At 41.0% G+C, this 21,563-nt stretch overlaps 1 long non-coding RNA gene across 3 annotated transcripts in view; it reads right to left on the minus strand.

Moving 5' to 3' along the window:
• Window positions 1–292: 292 nt before the first annotated feature.
• Window positions 293–21,563, minus strand: part of LOC118228407 — a 33,897-nt gene continuing 12,626 nt past the window's right edge. Inside the window, exons 4-5 of one of the 3 annotated variants that reach the window (XR_004765479.1) lie at window positions 3,835–3,902; window positions 293–1,130 (exon numbers count right to left, since the gene is read on the minus strand). This is a non-coding gene — a long non-coding RNA (uncharacterized LOC118228407). Of the gene's footprint in view, window positions 1,131–3,834; window positions 3,903–13,757; window positions 13,873–18,042; window positions 18,355–21,563 lie in introns of those variants that run through there. The other 2 variants (XR_004765480.1, XR_004765478.1) reach the window with 2 other exon arrangements.

A 21,563-nucleotide genomic window follows, 5' to 3' on the forward strand; every position in this document is an offset into this window, starting at 1 on the left:
CATGTCTACTGTGTGCTGCATAGTTACGCAATCAACTGCCCGGGTCATTGAGAAGCTAATTTGGCCACATAAACAACGCACAGATGTAAGCACGATACTGTATTCTCTGTGTAGCTTAATTCTTTATCCCCAGACAAAATTATAAAAAAAATATTATGTTAATATTTGATGTATTTCCCAGCCCTCCTCATCATCATCTCTTATTTTTTAGGGAAAAATGTCACCTCTTGCTCAGTAATCAAACCACACATAATAGTCACTGGAACAGATTATAGTTTAGTTGCTTTATTCAAACACATCAGTATTAACAGGGAGGTTAAATTATACATCCCAAAGCATTACAACCGCAGAGACCAAACTGTTGCTGAAGAAATGACGAAGACATTTTTTCCAAAATAAACATGCCACCAAAGGAAACAGAATTCCATGCAGCAAACGGAATGGAATGTGTCACACTTAGCAATGGACAGAGGCAGATCCCCCCCCAGCTCAGTGCAGCCTGAATGGCTAATTAAACTCCACCCAAACAGTGTCAGGGAAGGTACTGGCCCACTGACGTCCAGGGATATTTCCTTTTGACCCAGGTCCAGCGTGACTACCCAGGCCTCATCTATCACCAACGCCAGCTTGAGCTATTAAAGCTGAGGGTCTTTGTGTCTCTGTGATTAAGGGTCATCTGGCCCTGATTCTAACTAATGCTAACTTGCTGTGTCCTTTTCTGTGATGTTTAATTGAAGAGAAAGTAAAATAGCAACATTCTGTTTGTTGAAAGTCATCGCCTTCTATTATGATTATTATGATTATAATCACTATTATTACTATTATAGCAGATGTTCTCATGACAAGTAACTTTTCAAGAGGATCTCCAGTAGCAATTACAGCTTATTTATTTAGGAGTGGTTTGCGGATCGCATGCAGGATTACAAGGATTAGCCATTTTGTAAATAGCCTTACAGTCAGTAGCAAGAATGGGTGTATCATTGGGGCTAGTGACGGTGCCATTCCTTGGCATGGTAAGGTGACAGGCTGTCAACTGAGCACCGGTGTTGCACAATTGTGAGCACTGTGTCTCTCAGTGTTCTCATAGTCCTACAGAACCGTGCCAACGCACCTGCCTCCGGCACATGAACCTAAAAAAAAACAACACACGATTTGAATTTATAATAAAGTCCTGTGTTCTATTCTGGTCAACGGGGGAAACATTTTTTGAATGGTACAAGTGAGTGAAAGCTTTTTTAAAGTTATTTTTCAAAGTGATGGGCTGTTGTATTTAACTCCAGTGACAAGCCGGACCAAGTCAGAGACACTCACTGTGGCTCTTGACTAACCTTTAATCAGTATTTTATATTAAGACATCATTCCATTCCTCCCATTTAATGAAGCTAGACTCAACTGTAGACAGTTCGAATGGAAGCTGGCAATAGGTCAAGCACATGCCAGGTGAGAATACTGCAGATTTATGAAGGTCTAAGTTCAGCACAGCAGTAAAACACACTTAGAACAATAAATAAATAAAGTAATGCTTATTAGCAATTATAATACTGGAGACAAGATGGCATACTTTAAAATAAGATATTAAAATAACACTCTGCTGGCTCTTCTCTCCTTAAAAAAAGGAACTTAGATTAAATGAAACCTCCTTAACATATTCTCAGCAGACATAATTCAGAGTAGAAATAAATGGACTGCAGGAGAGAATGGAAGGAGACGTCCGCCTAACCACACCCCCCACCCAACCCCCCCACCCCCCCACCACGGCCAAGGTCAATTAAAAGAGGACATGCATTGGCAATCAAAACTGACACCAAAGATTGACTGTGGTGATTACAACTATGCGGATGGGAAGCCTTAAAGGTTATTAATCATGATTTATTGAATTAATTAAAAAGTGAAATAGCAATCCGCACCTTAAATATGTTGAATAAGTCCTGGAAATTAGAATGAATTGGCTTGTTAAAATCCTCACTAATTGCAGATTCTTTTTGAAGAATAGAGTGCTAATTCTCTTGGATCGATGAACAAAATAATAAAAATAGCTTTAACTGTAGTATTTTCTGTAATGTGTATTATCCATTGATGTTATTACTAGGGATTGTAGATAAAGGCTCTTTTTTTTTCCATTATTCATCATTATCGTTTGTTTGAACCCCAGCTTTTCTATCACTAGAGTATCTAGAATTGGAACCTTTTTTGAAAAGTTTTTATTTGGTTTTTTTTTTCTTGACAAATTATAACAAACAATCCTACAATGTGATTGCCTCAAGCCAATATTAGCCAGCTTTAAGTTTGTCTATAAATGGTTTTACTGATGAATCGTTCTGATGAATCGAATCGAATTAGACTTCCAAGATACATAAAAACATGAATCATCAGAGGAAGCGATTGTTTTTTTTATTATTTATTTATTTTTTTTACAAGGCTCTTCTCAGGAAGTTGAACAGACTTATCTGGCATCAGAGCGTAAACTTCAGGGACATAACACGCAAAGACGCCACACCGCCATACATGACAAGCATCATTCCCATGACCAAGTAGCATATAACAAATTACACTTAGCGCAGAAGTCCCGTCTCTGTTACATGCAAGAATGCGTAGATTTCACGTGTATACGTTGTACAAAATATGATTATGTTTACATTTTTTTTTTATTAAGGAACACATGGCAATTAAAAATAGTGTGAAGAACGGCAAAATTGTTTTATAATATTAATGGCAGAAAAGAGTGATGCTCATTTCAAATGAACATCTGTGGGTTCTCTGCATGGTGCAGGGCGCAGCGCTCTCCCGTTCTCGTACGGTTATTTTTCACACACTAATCACCCCGCATATTTTAAGTCAGCGTGTCTCTGTGTCATTTCTCTGTACCTCCTCAAATTACTCTTTTCTCTAATTAGGCCAATGAGTGCGGAAAAAAGAGAACACTTAGCCCCCTCCCATAGCATTCATTTATTTCCCCTGATTAAAATTAATAAATAAATAAATAAATAAAAGCACTTAATCTCGCATCGGTGCGATTCGCAGACGAGCGCGTTGCGCGCGCATACGCCCGCACGCACATTCGTGCGAGCGCATATGCATTAATGCGCATGTGAAGCAGATGTGGGTGGCCATTATTCATTTGACAAGTGGGTTGATTCAGTTTTTTTTTTGTTTTTTTTTCGTGTTAAGCCCTCTGGCTTAGAGGGTCAACGGACACTGAGGGGAATTTTCAAAATGACGCCAGTCACCAGTGGAGGGAGGCGAAGCCGGCTTTCCCCATGCATACTACATTACCCATAAGACAGGCGGAGGAGAAGCATCCGTCACCCGGGCCCGGCTCAAGCCCGCGGTCTCAGCGGAGACGGACCCCGGTAATAGTGCATTGTGCTTCGGGCCAGTTTTTTTTCGAGCGTGAGACCAGTGCGCTCGGCGCAGGATGCGGTCTTTGCCCTCCATCAGAGAATCCTCCCCCCCCCCCCCCCCCCCACTCCCGGCTTGCGGTAAGTCGACATAATGCTTCCCCCGGTTCCCAGCGGCCATTTCAAATGGGATCAAGCTGTCAGGCCTGGGAGGAGGGAGAGTACTTTAAGCTTGGCACGCAACTCCTCCCCCCAAAAAATAAATAAATAAATAAATACATTAAATAAATAAATAAATAATATCTATTTTATATATATATGTATATATATATATATATATATATATACACACACATACACAGGGGTCAAATCTGTTAGATTGCAGCTGTGTTGGATTAATAAATAAATAAATAAATAAATAAATAAATAAATAAATAAATAAATAAAAGCAGATAAGTGCCCTGTAAAATGACAGGAAAGGTGATACTTTGCTTACCCAGTGCAGAATTCACGAGTCACAGCACCAGTTCCAACCTTTTCTCCAGAAGAAGGCACCAAAGTCAGCTGAAAAGGTGAAAGAAGAACTTTCTGTGTTGCGGCACTTTAGCGTCCCTTGAGCCGTACGTTTTTTTTTTTTTTTTAGCCGTGAAAGAAAAAATGTTGTGAGTGCGTTGATTTGTTTTCCCGATAAGGCATTAGCGCATTGTGTTCTCATTCGGTGGACGCCGCTGTGATTGACAAACTGTAAACCATAATCAAGGGAGAGACAGAGAGCGAGGGAAGGAATCCCTGAGGGGCATCGTTGTAATTAAACGTATCTGATGTTCTGTACGCTTTCAACAATGGAATCCGCACAATATGTGCCCTTCCAATTCAAAGCTTTGTGAGATTCGACGCTATTTTGCAAACGACCTCCAGCACAAGGCTGCAGCATTGAACCAGAAGATAGGTCCACTGTATTTACTGTAAGAAGCTATATAACAATCTGAACCTGTGTCGTGTAAATGCGTAGTCAATGGCGCCATTCTAACTGGAACCAGTATCCACGTAGGCCAATTTTATACATGTCAAATACAATTTCTTATCAGTGATGGGAGACTAAGGTATTACTTATCTAAATACTGCATGCATTGCCATTAGCTGGCGTCTATTCATATCCATTTCAATATTCAATTGCCTTTGCATATTTGTTTCACTGGCGGCACAATGTGCCTCGACAGGAAATTGCAGAAGCTTCAATGGATAAGCAAATGAATACACGAGGTAGAGCCATCGCGTAGAATGTGCTCACATTCTAAAGATGTTTGCAGCACAGGCAATGTAGACTACTGCAACTGCCTGCAAACCAGATCTAATAGGACGTGGACCTGAAACACCAGCAATTTCACTTCATTCTCACTGCTCCTTTGCAAAAAGGAGGATAAATGTTTTGAAGTTAATGTTTTGATGTTTTTAGTTTATCACTATTATTTTAATGGCATGCTGCAGATCATGTAAAAGGCCCATGACCCCTAAAATAAATAAATGGACATCCCATTCCATACCAGCATTGCATTCAAGGTCAGAAATAGAAATAGTAAACATCTTCAGTGCAAATATGCACATGTGTGGTACGTGTGTGTGTGCATTTGTGCATGTGTGCGTGTGTGTGAGTGCGTGTGTGTACATGTCTGTGTGTGTGTGTGTATTTGTGTTATTTAGAAACACATTATGAAATAGTACCTCATGTTTTTAAGTTATTTTACAAACTTTATGAAAACCTTATAAAGTATCAAGTATTACTGCAACAACTGCAGCTTTGCTGTTGGTATTTGAATTATCACATGCATTTCTGGGATGTATGGGCCTAAACAAGGATGTTGAAGAATGTGGGACGTTAAGAATTATCAACCAAACACATAATGACAAAAACAAACTTTAAAAATGAGGAAAATAGCTCTGCAAACAAATGCATACAGTCAGGATGGGAGGAATATCCTTGTCTCTGACAGCTTTATCTACCAAAAAAAAGAAGCTCAACTGGTTGATTTCTGTCAACTTAAAACACTATAAAGACTTCAGCCCGTCGGGTAAACACCTGTTGCTGGCTATGCAGGCTGCTCACTACATTCACATCAAAAGTAAAATGGAAGAACCGTCCGCCCCAAACTGCATTAAGCACATCAGTAGCTCCTTCCTGCCTCTTACGCTGAATGGAAATGAAGTCTATGCCACAGAAACAAAATCAGAGGTGTCAGAATTCAAAACATTTTGTAAGCCATATCAAAGGAATGCAAACCAAACTGAAAATACTGTGGTTCCCTAACGGCAGCCCATTTCAAGCACTGATTCTATTTATTTAGCGTCCGTGTTTTCCATTTTTATTAATTTGCTTATGTGTTTTTACTCACTGCAAAACACAGGCCAGTGGAGTATTGGTACAGATTATTTATTTACTTACATACTTATCATTTTACATTGACAATGGTCACATTTCACTCATAACAATTTATTAATTTATTTATTTATTTAGTATTCATTCATTTATTTATTTATTTAGGAATAATGCACAGGTTTTTTTTTTTTTTTTTTTTTTTACTGAAGTCAGAGGAATTAAACATCAGCCATGCATACTAAGTATTTAATATCTTTTTTTTTGAAAATCTCATTTCCTCATTTGAAAATGATACATTTTAATGTGAGTATATGGCCTCTCCTTCTAAAGTGATGCTAAAACTTGCCTCCGCACCAGCCAAATCTATTTATCACAGTGCCTGTCATGCATTTTATCTTTGATGCAACTGACATGTTCGGTGTCACAGCTAATTACCGGAGCAATACATATCCACATCAATAAATGCCCGGACAGCACAGGAGTGATCTGTTCAGTAATGACTGGGGACAGGTCTTAAAGTTTGAAAGTCATGCATATTAAGGACCTGGCTGACTCTCGCCCACGAATAAATAGGCCTCAGACTAAATAAACAATGGATTTTATTGGCCTAATAAAACACGCCATAATGGTTTCTCAGCTCTTTGTCCACCGGGGGTTGCTCAGTTTGGAGGTGCTGTGTCCTCACCGTTCCCACATCAGCCCTTGCCTGTTTTAATATTTCCTTGAATGAGAGGTTCAGCACTTTCGCCCGGCTTGATATTTACTTTTTTTTTTTTATAACTCTGTAATAACTCTCCTTTGAGCTCCTTGGTATCCACAATTGGAGCATCTATTTTATAGCAAGCATAAACATGTAAACAAGTGAGGACATAACCTTGGATTTCTGGTTGTACAGGCTACCCATCGATTCACCAACTCAGATTTGGATGCTGGGTAGCAATGAAAACATAGTTTCAATTGAATTTTTTTTTTGTTGAAACTTTGGACTAAATAAAAGGCGAATATTGCATTGCAAAGTTACAGTCACTCGAAACAAGTAGTTCTGCAGTTAATGACAATAAAAAATTGGCTGCATATATCCCAGTTCTGCACCAAAAAGGAATAAATGTCGGCACCCGCGAACTTGAAAAATAACAGGGCATTTCTGAGATGTGATTAGTGATTGCAGCCCTCACCCTCACAAGCACACAAATCCTCCTGGCAGGACACACTTTATTTTGGCACCTTCAGGACTTACTGTAGCTTTAACACCGGATGATTCCCCTCAGGAGAGAATGGAAAACGTGGCGAGACCATGAATGTGTTCAGACTCACAACTGGTACGAAGAAGGAGGAGGCAGCAGGTGTAAGCTGGTTTGCTTTGCAAGATAATTAAATCTGATGCAGAGGAACTTCAGGTTAGTAGTGATTGATTGACAGCAAGGTGTTTATTGGTCCCACTGTTTGATTTTTCTATTAAGCTACACTGTCAATGATTCGAAGACCGGGACAAAGGTTCTCCAGAGCGCTTTCATCTTTTGTTTTAAGGTTACCTGTCCCGCTTATCTTCTCTTGGACAGTTTTCTTTTTTATTTCTGTTGTTTTATGCACATCATCTTCACATTTACAGTAAATAGCCAGCGCTGTCTCAGCTGTGGACCCAATGCTGGGAGATGGAGCTGGCCTGTGCGTCTGGAGAGGAGCCGGCATAGGGCCTGACTGTGCCACCGACTTCAGAGAAGTGCTCTATTCTGGTTATCTGTCCCCATTCAAAGGCATGCACACACACTATCTCTCTCTCTCGCTCTCTCTTATATACCAACACACACACACTCTTCGGCACCAAAACACAGACACACTCTCTTTAACGCCAACACACATACATAAACACACACACACACACACACTCTCTCTCTTCCACACCAACACCAACACACACACACACACACACACACACACTCTCTCTCTCTCTTCAACAACACACACACATACACATACACTTTTACACTCTCTTCCACACCAACACACACACACTCTCTCTCTCTATCTCTTTCTTCCACAACACACACACACGCACACACACACACACACACACACACACACACATGCACACAACTCCCCTTTCCCCAGTAGTCTTTCATCCTTTTTAGAGGTGGCTGTCCTAGTTAATCTTCACTGGGATAAGGACAGGTTTACAGTACAAACTGTATGTAACTGTCAATTGCCTTTGATCTCAGATAAGAAAAACAATATATACAATGTATAAATACAATGTCTTTGTCAGATCATTTTCAGTTCAAAGGTTTACAGTCAACCTAAAAATAACTTCCCTGTGAATCTGCACCATATCTATTTTCAGTATGCACATAAAATAACTATCAATACCTCCTATGTTTGTGAGTTGATTATATCAAAGAGAAACCAAACCAGGAGCATAACAGTAATACAGTGATAGAATGTGAAAAGATGGTTGCAACCTGGTGAGACTTTTAAAAATTGTATTTCTCTGCTTACCCCTAACTCCTAATTTTGTCAACATTTGAAATCGAGTCAACTGCCGCCAGCCAGATAGCGAAATCGTAAGAGAACCTGAAAATGTTTTTGATTTGAGTTTCCTGGCCTCAGGGATGTTCTACCAAAATGTGAGGCTGAACCACAAAATGTTTAGCTGCATGAGGTTCAGCACGAGGAAGTGGAAAGTAGCGGAATGCTTTTAGTCCACAAACAGATGTTTATCGATCGTGATTTTCTGCTTTTCTTTTGGACAGCCGTAGTCTTGTGAAAATAATATTTTGTGATGTTTACTGATATGCTAAAAATCCAGCCAAGCATATTCATGAGAAAGACGCGCGTGTGCCCGCTGCAGTGCCGTTTGCAGGGAGAAATCTGCTCACTTCCTGCTCCTGGTGTCCAGAGTCCCTACAGCACAGCTGCAGGTGACACTCACAGAAGAGAGCGGGGAGGAGAAGGTGAGCTGACATGTGACATTAGGGCAGCGCTCGCCACCACAGACAAATTAAATCTGTCAGCCTTGCCCACAAAGAATTCCAACTGCTTTCTATTGTTGGACCGCCGAGGCCAAACTCATCCATTGTATGCATGGGCGTGTGTGTGTGTGTGTGCGTGTGTGTGCGTGTGTGTGTGCGTGTGCATGCATGAGCATGTATGTTTGTCTATTTAAATTTATCTGTGTGTGTGTGTGTGTGTATATATCCATTTGTGCTCCATATATCCTCCATTTTGTAAATCACATTGGGGGAAGAGCTCTGACAATGGGAAGGATGCCAGGCCCAAGAGCACAACAGCCATCTGGGTAATACCAAAGAGAGAGGATAGAGTTACTAACAGCATTGCCAAGAAGTGCAGTATTTAATCCTGTCAACTAACCTGATGAATATATTCAACTTTAAATTCAACAAATACAACCTGACACGTGCATTCTGTACAGTGTAGCATATTCAGCTGTAGTCACACTAAAACAAATGTTACATGTGGTTAAAGTGCAGCTTCTCTGCATTTATTAAAGCATATCTTTATAAATTTTGGTTTCACCTGAAGAAATTGAAGGACTATATATGAATATATGTGAATGGTTATGTTTTATTTGATTTGCATCTTGTCAGCCTTCTGTTATTAACAAACACTGAGCTTTAAATTAATTTAAAGTGAAAACAAACTTTAACTAATCCACTCTTTGCTCTGGTTAAAATGTTTTTTATTTTCCTTCTGATTACAGGAAGGTGCATTCCTTCACTGCTCAACAGATGCCGTCGCGGCAAACTGGAAAATGTTCAAAGCATTCTTCAACAGCTGGATCAGAATTATGGTGTGAAAGATGCGCTGCTGTCATCTCTAATTTAACACTCCAGCGGTGCCTTTTGCAGTTGACGAGATAAATTGAGGCCACTTTTGAAGGGAGGGGGACCTTTTGCCACCTGCTAATTAATGGCATGGAGTCCAGTCTGTGCTTTTTTTTTTTTGTGTGTGTGAGACTGACTAGATTGGCTCGAGACAGTATTGGGAGGAGGAGGAGGTGTGCGTGTGCACCTTGGCGACGACCCTCCAACCTTTCTAGAGCACAGCTTGCCTGGAGCCATTTTCTGCATCTTGGCCATGTTCCAGAAATCCAGCTTTGGCAATCACCTGGGTACACATCTGTCATTATACAGATCATTAATCGCCATCCCACTTCCACTCACAGCCGCCTTCAGTAAAGCAAAAACACAAGTCTTGGGAAATTCCAACAAAGCTCCAATGCTGCAAAACGACAAAGGATGAACCAAGATTAGTTTGCACTGTGTGTGTGTGTGTGTGTGTGTGTGCGACAGAGAGAGAGAGAGAGAGAGAGAGAGAGAAATGCTGGCCTGTATACTGTATATTTCTGCCATAGGTTACATCTGCAGCCTTTCATCTTCATGTCATTGAATGCATCTGAGAGCAATTTGTGCTTTTAAAATGCCAATATTCACAGCGCTACTTGATATTCACAATGGTGGATTTGATGTAAAACATGAAACTGGGTTTATCAATGCCACAGCCGGCATGTCCAGGGGGGTCTTGGCCTGAGTGTTTGCATAGGTCCTTGAAATTGACACATTCCTCCCTGCTCCTTTCTATGAAGCCTTGTGAGTGTGTGTGTGTGTGTGTGTGTTTGGTGATAAGCAAGTTATCATACACAGCACAGGTGTTATCAATCGGTTTTGATCCACAGACCCCCACCCAGACTCAAAGGCATCTTAGAGACCACCATCGTAAGTTAAAAACAGTTATTTTAAAAATGTAAATATAGTGATTGTATATCAAGTCTGGCCTGGGACCCCCTACAGCACCTTCAGGAACCCCTAGGGGTCACTCTGTTGAAATCCTAGGCCATAGCAGATTAACTTCTTGTCCATTGCGTGGAGAAAACAAAATGAATGAACGAAGTTACATTACTTTACTGGCAACTTATATATATATAAATTATATTTTATTTTTTAATTATTTATTTATTTATTTATTTATTTTTACACAGTATACCTTTCTACAGCCGAATATATACTGGAGCAATTCAGACATAGTACCTAGCTCAAGGGTAGAATGGCAGGGTCCTACCAGGGAATTGAACCTGCAACCTTTGGGTTAAAAGTTGGCTAGCATGTTATGCATTTTCCATAGCATTAGTCTGTAGACCATGGTGTTGCTGTGGAGGAGCTTTTACCTTGGCTAATTCAATATGAAATTCAAATTTGAACTGTGACTGGATTACTGGAACACAATTGTATTGATGAATAATACATAGTAATAAATGTAAGTATTATAAGTCATCCTGGATAAGGGCATCAGCTGAACAAATAATATTCATAAAAAAATAATCTTTGGAAAAGATAGCGTGCATAGAGAAATGTGCGTTCACCCTAAGCCACGTCTCAGAATGCTGACGCGCTTAGAGTGCCATCTACTGGAAGAGCGAGTATATGTCTCACCCCACTCTCACAGGCAGTTATACAAAAAGGTGTCACTCGCAAGGGTATCCCTGGGCGATCTGACAGGTGTTCTGCAGTCTAAGGAAGGAGGCCGGGGGGGGGGGGGGGGGGGGGGTCAAGGAGATCAGGTGCTCCGAGCAGAGACGGACACACTCCGTCTCGCGAAAGAATTAACGACAAATAACCTCCCGCCGGTCGGGCTTTGAGAAACAAACAGGAGCGTCGATACTCCGCCCTTTTCAAAAACAAGCGTTGGGCAGAGTCGGGCTGAGAGCTCAGACAGTCAAGGCGGTCCTTTTATAAATATTTGATGCGCTTTGATTTCGCGCGGCGCGGAGCGTCTCCGCGTCCGTCCGAGAGTCCGATCGGAACCCGCGCGGAGGCCTCTTTCTGCAGAACGATCTGATGAATCCGCCACGCCGCCACCCGCGAGGCAGCAGGTCGACGCGGCAACTTCGGAGCAAATTACTGAGCGCGTCGAGCCGCGGCTGTGGCGGCATAATCGCGTCTTGCTTATGCGGCCAGGTAAATGTGAGTCAATAACAAAATCACAAGTCACCCAATTGATTTAAATTGTTGTTCCTTATAACAGCGTATCGATTTTCATCGCTGCAATGTGTTTACAAAGAAAAAAAAAAAAACTAATTTAGAAAGAGGTATGTTATTTGTTATGCTCCAGTGAGTCTCAGATGATAACTGGATAGACGGACACTACTGGAAATGACATTCTTTAAACACCGATCACTTCGCACATTGAGGATGCATAACCTGTAAAGCTCTCTTCAGTATTTCTAAATAAGTTCATGGTTTTTTTTAGCAGATATAGATATATGTAAATCTTTTGAATGCAATATTGTCATCAAATGACATGTTTCATTTATTTATTTATTGCCTACGATCAATACTGAAAACCAGGGACTTGGAAGTGAAATAGTTGCCATTGTGGTCAAATGATTGTAATGTCTTGAATGATTATCAGTAGCTGTCACCAGAAAATGCAGCAATACAGTAATTGGGGGAACCAGAGGAAAATAGCCATGAAACACACTTAGCCTGGCCGCATTACAGGGGCTAGCAGCCATTCAAGCTTTGCAATTTGTCCACAACTTCGATCGGCTTAGCCTAACATGTCATTTTTTTGTCATCACTATATATATTTTTATATCTCTATTTAAGATATAAAATGGGGGGGGGGGGGGTTTCAGGAGTACAATGACAAATAGGTTAATCAGAAAAAAGAGACTCATGAGAAACATTCACACTGGAGATAACATTCGGAGATGAGCGCCACGTCGAAGCACCGCTTGGCACATCGTTCACAGCTGAGGACTGGCTTTCTGTTTTGAACAAGCATGAATCCATTGATTTTGCTCCTGGAATAAAAGTGCTTTGATCCCTTTCTCCCATGCTGTGCCGAAGCCATAGAAAGTCAGGTGCTTCTCAAAATACTTCTGAAGGAAACCTGCTAAAATGCATTACAAAACACAGGTGAAGGTAAAATGAATGTGTTTGCGATGCGCGAGAGGGTTGAGCTCTCGACGTTACCTTACTGAGGCCCAGCACTGTTTGTGACCTAAAATATTCACCTCTGCAAGAGGAATGTTTTTTTTAAATATATTGTTTGAAGGAGACACATGACAAATTTAATGTACTTTGAATTGCTTCACTGCAGTCTAGATGCAACTTATCCAGCTAACTAAATTAAATCAGAAAATTATCATACGTTTGTCACTTTTAAGCAAAAACCTGGTTAAACAGGTAATCAATAAAAGTTCATAAAAAATGTAGTTCTGCAGTTTTTGTTTTTTTTTTGAAGTGGCAAATGTGAATCTTATCTCATGAATCTTTTCTATCATATTTATATAAAGCAGCTTAACATTTATAGAGCTCAAGCAGAATCTTACTGAAGAAATTTAGGCAAAGTTCCTCATACCAAGATCACACCCGCTGTGGGCCTACCAGGATTCAAACCAGCAGCACGCTGACTACAAGCTCCCAACTGCTGCGTCTCATGAATCTTATCATTTTTTTTTTTCTTTTTTCTTTTCTATCCTTATATATAGCATATAACTTAGGATGAAGCTGCTTTTCTTTTAGTTCTAGACAAAATGTAAGTGCCATTGGTGCCTTGGGTCTTTTACAGTCTTTCAATTGGCTATGAAATGGAGATATTTCGATTGCTGAGCAGAATGAAATGCATAAAGACTACAGAAGAACCAAATCAATGTAGGACCCAGGGTGTTAAAGCATTTTGATCAATTGCTTTAGTGACACATTGAGTAGAGATATGAAATATTATTCTAAATGACTCTTAATTGTGTTGGAACTGCTAGACACAGATTCTATAGCCCAGAAACATAATTTGATTGGAAGGGCCAAAGTGCTTATTTCAAAAAGTACTTTGTGAGGTCCATAGAATGAATATGTCCTTGGCACATCCAGCTATACACGCTTCAGGACAAATATTCCCCTTTTTTTTTGCTAAATCATTCAGTTAATTTCAGTGTGGTTCATTGCAATGTTAACTGCTTTTTTCCTAAATAAAGGATGTTCTCTTTTTATATTGGTATGCATACCACATTACTGTATTTTACTCAGTCAATGTAAGAGAGCACTGGCAGGTACAGGCCAGCGAAGACATAGGGGGTCCAGCAGCCATATGCAGGGGTAGTGGCTCGATCTCCTGCCCCTTTGCCCTGTCAGGCTTAAAGAGCCCCTTTGAAAGGGAAATTCATATGTAATAAAAACAGCTAACACTCTCAGTCACAGATGACAGGCTCCTAAATTTAAAAGACACCCCCCCTGCCTTTTTTTGAAAAGTGGTTGCACCCAAACCAAGCTAAAAGAAAAGAGAGACAAGATATCTGATATGCATTGAGAGCACAAGATATGACCAGTGTGAACGAGACCTGTAGTGACCATAATAACACAGGTACGTGCACACTGACAGGTACAGTGTGCACGTACCTGATTTCCCCAATTGACTGATTTCCCCAATTGCTCATGGATTCAGATATCGGAAACATGAAGGAGTTGACGTCCCATTTCCTGTAAAGTCTGAATATTGAAATGTAGGCATGATGCGTGGTCCAAGTGTGGTGGACATGTACCTGTAGATGACAATAAATAGTGTCCTGCACTCTCAAAAAAGAAAACCTAAAAAACCTACTTGTAAGAACATGAGTGTGCCTTTCTCAGAGAATATGGAGGATACTGAAGAAGAGCAGTGTTAGATAGGAGGATGCCCAAGCTGACAAGAGGAGAATGATAGTTCCTGTGGTGTTGTAAAAGACACGGCATCAAAGAGAGAACATTGAAAGGGGAACAACGCCAGCCAAGGATGGAATTACATCTTTTATTGTACACCGGTAGGTTCCATTGATTTTGTTTAATTGTTTTGTTCCCTCACCCTTGGACCTTTGTCCTGCTCTAAAAGATTTTTCCAGACACTCACAGAATGTTTTTATTTATTTATTTATTTTCCTTTTCTCGGTTGTACAATGAAAAAAATGACAACCAGCAGCACATTCTGCAGTTATTAACAACAAAATAATACATGCCACACTTGATTTATGTTCATATACATTTTCCTCACCTTAATGCATTCCCTATTGGTTGAAAAAATAAATATTCAATATGAACATTCCCTGCTGGTTTATTGATCTTGATTTTCATAAAATCATTTGCGATTGTTTGTATTGTATTCATGCCTGTGGATTCATCACGGTGCATATCTCTCTCCCTCTGTTTGTCTCTCTGTAGATAGACAATGGCCTTAAGTAGCACCCTATTACTGTATATTTATTTTTGGATCTGAAGAGACCTGCTGCCTGTGTATCTGATGAGTCCTCAGAGAAGCTCCTTTAATGCCGTAGATGACAATTAATAATGAATAATGAATAATCTGTTCAGGGAATCTGTTGCGGAAATTTGTTAAGGGCATAAGCTCTTAACTGGAAAACTGTTATGATCAGGGAATCAATCGTTCCCTGTGTTATCGTCAATAAAACATACCCAAACTAAAACCATGAAAACAATATTTCCACTCTTGATGGGGGAAATTCAGGTCTGATGTGCTTGTCTTTTGTTATTGGTTGGAAAAATTCACTATGTCATCAGCTGCTTTTCTAAAACCAGTTTGACGCTTCAAGACATCCTCCAACCCATTTTTAGTGCAAACGAGTGCCGCCATCTTCCAGTTGGCTACAGCACGAGGCTTCACGTGACAGTCGGCCATTGTAAACACCGCTGCCCTGTGGTCGCGTTGATAAGGTCGCACCGACATCAGAACACAGCTCAACGCAATGGTCTTAATCTTCAGGAGATAATCAGGAAAGGTGCCTGCTCTGTTCCCACCTTGTGCCTTAATAAACAAGCCCGCGTTGTAACAAAAATAACAGACTGCAGTATCAGTAAAATCACTAAAATAGTTCTTCACACCTACAGTGACCGATAACAACAGCACCGCTAATGACAGACTAATGCTTACACTTTGTGAAGACATGCTTACACTTTACAAATCTAATTAACAGATATGGTTTACAAACACATAGGGAAATAAAGAGTTTAGGTCAGATAACGTGTTTAAATGTGTTTATGCGGTGCCACACAGCTGCTGCAGTCCGAAGCCATCACATAAAAACCCAACGTGTGCTCAGATTTGGAAGTTTAGCTATGCAACAGTGCCCCCTGTAGGAAAATGCCTGACATTGTCACTGTAAACACAAGAGAGCCAGCATTTTATTAAAGCATAGGTGAAACTGGAAAAAAAAAAAAAAAAAATTTTGTACGCCAGGCTAATCGTGAGCAATTGAATCACTCTGTTTCATCTAATGTGGTATATGTTTATCTAATAGATGGCTTTCAAGATAAACATTCATCTCGCAGTTTACTATGTCACACCGTAGGAGTTTTGACCTTTTAATAGATTAGTTTGGCTTTGCTGTTCCATCATTCAGACAGTGAGGAACAACACCGAGTCAACTATGCCATTATCTTCCATTTCTCACTGTAACAGTTGTGTTTAAGGGTTTAAGGGTGTTTTGCTCTAGGTATGCAGAAAAAAAGTGTTTTTTAAACATCAAACATTAGCCATATTTCTCTGTACGAGAAAATTAAATGAAATAAAAGGCAGCAGAATACCAACATCTGTCTTTGCAATCTAAATCAATTTAAGCACTAATGTAGTATAACAGTTAGGAAACCCAAAGGTTGCAAGCGTGGTTCCTAGCTAGGGCTGCCACAGTACCCTTGAGCAAGGTACTTAACCTGAATTGTTAAGTGGCTTTTTTCTTCTTCTTCATTGAAAAATTATTCAGAAATGTATGTTAAAGATCCTCGTACAATGCACTCCAAAGAAATAACAATCTGTGGTACATTTTCTGTATAATTTACTGTCTTGTTTGTAGCACACTGCATGCAGCATTTTCCTACATGTAGACACCTCACCTCCACCCAAGTCCCCCCCCCCACAGAAATAGGACTCATCAACTAAAGATTGCTGTGATGCATTTTTGCAATGTGCTGTTATATAGGTTCTCCACAGCATCCAGCATCTCCTTCTGTGATCTGAAATTCATGGTCACTTGTAATCGAAATGCAGAGGAAATATTTCACTGTTAATAAAAATTTAAAAAATTGCTCAGTCTGTGTGCATTATTGGGAGGAACCCCAAAATATTGGACGGAATAGACGACATTTTGATAAACTTCAGGAGCACTCTTAGCATGCAACACAGTACATGTCTCTCCATACAATGTGTGGTTAGCGTGAACACAGCCACTGCATTGCTGTAAGGTGTTAGCTGTTCCATCCTATGAGGAAACCCACACCCCACCCCATTCGTGCTTCATTGGAACGTCCTGATCTCTGGAGTCCCTGCAGACACACGCACTCTGGTTGTTTTCCCGACGTAATTAATTGAAGATTCAGATCCCCCGGTGTTAGGTTAATCGTACAATCTGTTCCCCCGTACCTGGGTGTGCAAGTCTTTGGTGGCGCTAAAGACCGTGACAGGACTATCCCTCCTTGAGGGACCAGGCGCCGGGAGCTGGAGGAAAGTCGCATTTCGGTTCAGCGCAGCAGCTTTCCCACGAGGGCACCGGCCCACGTTCGGCAGTTTGCGATTTACTGCATAATATCTTCTCTCAAAGAGGAGGATATGCCATGCCCCTGTTGTCATGGGGTAGTGTGGAAACAATGCAATAACATTGCAGTGGCATGCAGTCTGGTACTGTGTTTAAATAACTGGAGAGTTTCACACGAAGAGGTTGCAGGTTCAAGTCCAGCTCTTCCAGTACTGTTGCAGATACTTGGCGATTCCAAATTAAGGTGGAAACTAGACATGCTCAGTCTCATGTTGGGCAGCAAATTTATTTATTTGTTTTTCTAAATGCAACTGTCCAGTGGTGAGTGACAGGACTAATGTGGTGACAAGCCCAAAACTTTTTACCAGACCGTGTGAAACTTAGTGGATGGTTCTTCAAACAAATGAAAAACAGATCAAGCATGATTCAGCAGACATCCAAGGCATATTCCTTTCCCCATGAATAAATACAGGGGAATTGGTATTGAAATAGAAGGCATAATCTGGCATTATATGGTATCAACCCAGCAGTCTTTATTGTCCGTCACTTTAAAATTGAGCCGTGCTTAAAAGTAATCCCCTGGTTTCCTTCTGCGTACAGGAACACTCTCAGTATTTCATCCAGTGATATGAAGAATCAGACTATAAATGCTTTTGCTCTGTGAAGTGGCAGTTATCCACTACACTTCCATCAGACGGTCAAGGAGGTCATTTTTTTATCATTTATACTAGAGACAGGTTGTGTTACGCAACATTTTAATAACTCATGTAACATAGGGACAGTTTGGGCAGGGCTGATGTATTCAATTTATTTATTTTTTTTCAGGCATGGACAATAACAATATCTGAATTTTCACTGGGATTAAAATCACAATGTATGTGGACATATAACCTATTTCTTCACTCTTCTGCAGTAATGGCCACTGATTGGCATTGCAATCAGAAAGGACCACATTCCATTTGGGCCATCGTCGCTGATATTTTATGATGAGCCGTGGGTCGGCTCCGGAGAAGATCACAATTTCCAATTGGACCACGTGCCGTACGTTCAGCAAATGAGCCCGCTTTCACTGTGGGTCAGCGCAGATCGGCCATTTTCATCCGAAAATCTACCTGGAGGAGGTGAAGAGCAGTGCTGAGCATTAGGCGCAGGAAGACCGGAAAAGAGCGAACGTGTTAAAAAACGGCAACGCGTCCAGAGCCGTCTGGTAAAGCCCACACACATAAATGATCTTTATTATCTCTGCAGTTACAGTGCCCTGCGCGTAATACCACTGAACCGCACTCGGCCTGCTCTCTGCGTTCGGGGCTGAATTTTATTCACGCTGGCGCCGGTTCCCGGAATCGCGCGCCGTATAAATCTGCACATGCCGCTGTTTGTCCGTACGCCGTATAACACTTTCACACCGCGGCGCGTTAAAGCCGAGCCGTATCTGCCGGTAATAATCACAGAGAGGAAGCCCGCGTGCCGAAGCGGCGAGCGCACCTGACCGACATGCCTCAGGCACGGCGAAGCGAGACTTCATTACCGGCAGAGGTGAGGAAGTAATTCATCCTCCTTTAATATCGCTGACCCAGCAACTACTCAGGTAGGCCTACTTAAAACCTTCCTCACACACCCTTTTCTAAGGGCATAAATATCGGTCTAGGTAAGCACCGATTTAAAATGTGTGTTAGCCTTGCTTCCATAATTTTATAATTGCTCTGGAGTGATGACACACCACAAGCTCAAGGGGATAGGTTTCCAGTTTGGAATATGTAGGGAATAAAAGGTGTACTGCTCTCAGCACTTTAATAGGCAATGAACTTGCGTAGTTCTGTAAACCTGTTCTAGCTTGTTCTAACTTCCAAACAAATTGTAAATGTGCATGTGTAGTGTGTGTGTGAATGTGTGTATGTGTGCGAGTGTGTATGTCTGTGTGTGTGCATGTGTGTATGCGTGTACGTGCGTGTGTAATGAAACAATGCATTTCCTACACATTGAGTACAAAAGCCTATATTTCATTAATCCACTGTATAAATCCTATCAATAATCTAATTTGTTGATGGAATACCAATTTCTTTTTAATCTGTGCTAGTTTCTATGGTTACACCTTTTAACAGACATTGCTGTTTTGAGTACAGCCACTAGATGTCACTGAGAGAACTGAGTATCTCATTCTCCAACCTGGCACAGCTTTGATGAGAGGAAATGCAAGGCTTCTTGAACTTAGAAACCACAACAAACAAAAATAACAAAGACTTAAGATAAAATCTTGTGTGTGATTCATCAGGGGCGAAAGGCCAGCACGCACAAGGGTCAAAACTGTGAATGGATAAATACAATTTATTTATTTATTTATTTGTTTATTTAAGAGCCGGCATTTTTCCCACAAGAACAAATATGAGTGATAACATGCTCTTCCACTAGCCTTTTTAAATCACTTCTCCATAAGCAACAACTAACACTGTGTCAGAGCCTGGCCTTGGACTCTCCAGGGACCTCTGCTTTTTTACTGAGGCTGCGCTGCAAGCCTCATACTGTATCCACATGAATGTGAAAGCACACGGTGTATTCATCTGTAAACCAGAAGGCTGGAAACTGGAACCCCTGTGAGAACGCATCAGTGCCCTGGAACAGGAATGAACAGCTATCGCACAATAAGTATACAGCTGTATACGGATAACACATAGAAGAACTGAGGCTCACCGTAGATAAGGGCGCTAAGCTCAGGAAAGAAAAAATAAATAAATAAAATAAAAAAAACCCTGAATCACAGCACAATTCACCCCACTTGTCCTCACTGCCAGGAATGGGAGGATCGCCATGGGCGTGGCCGTATGACAGTCCGTAAGAAAGCCCTTCAGCAAAGCTGGTGTGGAGGTGTATTCCAACATCATGCAGGGGAGAGCACTGCAGCAGGAAAACAGCTGTGGTGGTGGGGCTGAGGGGATGGCATTCAGTCTAAACACAGTGGGTGCCCTTCTTCTTAATTTAGAGCACCAAAGCCGGAAAAGTAATGCAGCTTATTTCAGATCTTACACAGTACGCCATATCCCCCTTCATCCCTCAGCCTGCCAAGCTGCAGATTATATTTTAGTGCTGAAAAGAGAAACGGCGCTCGCTCGAAGCCTGACGCTAGGCTGTGAGACGGGAACGAAGTGGTGCCTTCAGCGCTTGTGTCATGTACGCGGGCTAGCTGGGTGACGTGACGGAAAGTGCACACGCAAAGGGAAGGACGCCGGACATCACAACCGAGCGACCGGAACCCCTGGGTTCCACCGAGCCCACCTTGTTGAAAGACCCAGGTCACAAAATAGGAGACTTATGAAGAAGTTTTAAAAATTTCTTTTTTTTTCTTTTTTTTACATTATATTATTATATTACAGCAGGTAGGAAAGGGTAAAACATACTTTTACATTTTCATTTGGCACATTTCTTCATTTTTAATGGCTCCATACCATGTGCTAAATAGAACCACATGCTGGTCTTGACCTTGTAATGGAATTAAAGCCAGCCTCTGGTTTTAAAAGCCCAGTGCTCATTGCTCCCACCAGGCTATGCATTACTACCATTTAGTATGAAATAGCACGCTGAGCGAAAGACGCTGGGATTGTAATATATTCCGTTTTTTTTAAAAGGTCAATGTCACCATGTCTTTTGGGCTAAACACCATCGCCCTCAGTCCATTAAATAACGTCAAGGCAGCAAAACCCATTAGGGCAGGAAAAAAACAAGTGACCACGCTAAAGCAAATCTACAGTACGGTCTGTAGGTATGTGGACATTCGCACAATTGTTGTCGTTTTGGCTCTGTACCCCGTTACATTGGATTTGAAATTAAATCATTAATATTTAATATTAAAACGCAGGTTTTAAAAAAACTGTCAGCTTTATTTAGAAGGTATTTGCATCTATATTGAGTGAACTATGTAGGAATTAGCACCATTCCTATGCACGTCACCTCATTTTAAGGGACCAAAAGTGACGGGCCATTTGGGTGCGCAGCTGCTTCTTGACCAGCTGTGTGTCGTTGCATCACCAGTTTATGCACATGGAAGCTAACAAATGGTCTAGAGTTGATTATCATTTTGGCATTTGTATGTGGAGTCTGTTGCTTTTGTCTGAACACGAGGAACAAACAAGTGCCAATGCCAGTAAAGCAGGCTGAAAAATCACAAGTTGATCAGAGACACGGCCAAAACACTGGGTGTGTCAAAATCAAATGTTTGGTACGTTGTTAAGAAGAAAAAATGCACTGGTGAGCTCAGGAATAGCAAAGACCTGTCAGACCATGGAAGACCACTGTAGTGGATTATCAAAGAAAGCTTTGAATTGTGAAA

Source organism: Anguilla anguilla, chromosome 5 (assembly GCF_013347855.1).
Source record: "Anguilla anguilla isolate fAngAng1 chromosome 5, fAngAng1.pri, whole genome shotgun sequence".
NCBI lineage: Eukaryota > Metazoa > Chordata > Actinopteri > Anguilliformes > Anguillidae > Anguilla > Anguilla anguilla.